The 2,437-nt window shown below is 35.5% G+C and overlaps 1 protein-coding gene and 1 long non-coding RNA gene across 3 annotated transcripts in view; one reads left to right on the plus strand and one right to left on the minus strand.

Moving 5' to 3' along the window:
- Window positions 1-1,112, minus strand: part of azi2 (5-azacytidine induced 2) — a gene marked incomplete in the record, with an annotated part of 12,320 nt that extends 11,208 nt beyond the window's left edge. The window contains 1 exon segment of one of the 2 annotated variants that reach the window (XM_014003392.1): window positions 939-1,106. 2 annotated transcript variants of the gene reach the window in all.
- Window positions 1,113-1,150: 38 nt separating this feature from the next.
- LOC106514235 (uncharacterized) overlaps window positions 1,151-2,437 on the plus strand; it is a 10,774-nt gene continuing 9,487 nt past the window's right edge. Inside the window, exons 1-2 of the long non-coding RNA XR_001309872.1 lie at window positions 1,151-1,178; window positions 1,861-1,926. This is a non-coding gene — a long non-coding RNA (uncharacterized LOC106514235). The remainder of the gene's footprint in view (window positions 1,179-1,860; window positions 1,927-2,437) is intronic.

Below are 2,437 nucleotides of genomic sequence, written 5' to 3' on the forward strand. Positions count from 1 at the left end.
GTCGGGCTTGGGACCCAACCTTGGATAATCTCCAGAAATCAATTTAAAGGTTAATAAAATAATTACTGATGTAATATTTTCCCTATAATTATTACAAAAACACAAAATAAGTATAAATAAGTATTTATATTTGTGTACAAGCTGTTTAGATGGTCAATAAGCCTGTGTTTTTAGGGTTATTAATGAAGTTCGTGTACTCAGACCAGTAATATTTGGGGTCACAGGTTTTTGCCATGGAGATTTTGTGGGTCAGAAGATAAAAAGTTTGGGAACCACTGGTCTAACTCAGAACCAAGCCCACACCCTCTTCTGGACCTGGATTGTTTGAAGAGGCAGCTGATGTCAGCGTGCAATGATGCAGCAAACACGGAGAGGGGCACATTTTATAAAGTAAGATGTTAGAAGAACTGTGCTTTAAAATGGCAAATGAAACGTGCTAAACAAAACAAATAGGGCCGCTGACGTAAATAATAATAATAATAATAATAACTAAATCGAAAGCGATCCCCCAGCAACTTCTGAAACCGAAAGTTATCCTGACTAAAACACGAGAAGTCAGGCGTCATTTTGTCCGACTTCCTTTAATGAAACCGATGACTTGGTGTTCTGGACAAAAAAACGAAGTTTCACTTCATAAAGACAGAAAAATAAAAACCCTGTCCGAGATGTAAACAGTCACCGAGTGTCGTTTGTGTATGATGCTAACGTTGTGTTAGCTTCGGTAAACTCTGACTGCTAATTATTGCAGTTTCGAAGTAGAATCCGGAACTAATCACGTAACAAAAATGCCAATGACAATATAAAACTATATCTGAAGTAATTACACACAGCACCAGCGAACGTGATAAAAAGACCGATCTGTTATGGAGATAACAGCTAGCTAAGCTTGGCTAGTAGGTGAATGAAAATGAGTCAGTTGTTTCACTCTAGTCTCCTACCAGCCGTGGTAAATGATGTCCTCAGTTAGATATCAACTGCACACGGAGGATTACCGTTCATGCTCAAATGAAGGAAAACCTGTTTCTTTGAGAAAGACAGAAACGGTCAAGGCAGGACTGTCGCCCAGTGCCTGCTCGGAATTGACAGGTGAGAAAACAAAAACTTCCGGGAGTCACTTGACTGAAGTCCTTTCAAAGTAAAAGCACAAGAAGGCGCTTGGATCGAGTCGAGGCCGTGTGGTAACTAACTCAAAATTAGATGTGCAGCTTAAGAAAATAGTTCAGTAACATTGTTTACGTCGAAATGAATTCTCAATTTAATCGAGTAACTTTATATTAATAATCAGGAATAATGAAAAAAAAAAAAAAACCTTAATTGAAACACTGTTAGTTCAAATGTGTTCAGGGGGACAACATGATAACATGACTGTCCAGGTCGAAGTGTATAACTGTTTTATTTATTTATTTATTTTTATTTCTAACCAAAAACTTAAGTATAAGTAGTATACAATAATAGACAAAACTGAACATATTGTATTTTATTTTTGGAAGAGCTGTAAAACATACATAGCTAACAAGCTCTTAGCATTACATTAGCTCAAATTCAATTATATATGTGTTGTAAATAAAGAAAAAAAAAGCTAGAATTAATAATTAACGGTATAACATGCTTTAATTTCTTGTTTTTGTGCAATTTCCCGGCAATCTGATAATGCCCAAGTTTAATAAAAGTACTAATAACTTAAAGGTAAAATTGTGTAAAAATAAAATTTGATAGACTTTAGGTAAAGTGTTAAGTACAAATTAAGTACTGTTTTCTAATGTGTATTTAAGGATTTTATATCTCATGGTTCAAATGTAAGTCCTGTTAAAAACAACTTATTAATCAAGTGCTAATTTTATTATTTTTCTCTGACAAAAGCTGTAAAAGTGGGTGCCATGGACCGTGAAGAACAATCTGAAGTCTGTCCCACAAAGACTCAAGAATGTAAGGTGAACTTTTGCACATGTCAGACATGTTTCCTCACCTTCTATTTGGTCTGTTACTCTGTACTCTTTAAACTTGTTTTTCTTGTCTGACTTCAAACCTTTTACCATTTGATGATGCCCAATGTGTGTACATTATAAGTTGTATTAAGACTGTGTAATGCATTCAGTGTATGCATTCAAATTTTTAATAATTCTGGAACTGTCATGATTTATAGAGATAGGACCCAGGAATGCAAACTGACACCAGGAGCACAAGTAAAATATTATTAAATATATTATTCAGAATGGAAGAACTGACATGCGCAGAGTAGTTGTAAACTTTCCCTAAAAGTATCCAGAAGAATGTCCTGATGCATCTCAGTAATCCAGGTAAAAAATCAAAAGGAAAAAAAAAATTGTATAGGTCCTCTGGACGGGTTATCCTGACTGGGCTTTCCTGAAAGCAGACAGGAAACACAGACAGGATTCCATGCAACCTTCAGGTGAAAATGAAGACCCCAAACCCAGAC

The sequence above is a fragment of the Austrofundulus limnaeus genome, unplaced genomic scaffold (assembly GCF_001266775.1).
Source record: "Austrofundulus limnaeus strain Quisiro unplaced genomic scaffold, Austrofundulus_limnaeus-1.0 Scaffold18, whole genome shotgun sequence".
NCBI classification, from domain to species: Eukaryota; Metazoa; Chordata; class Actinopteri; order Cyprinodontiformes; family Rivulidae; genus Austrofundulus; species Austrofundulus limnaeus.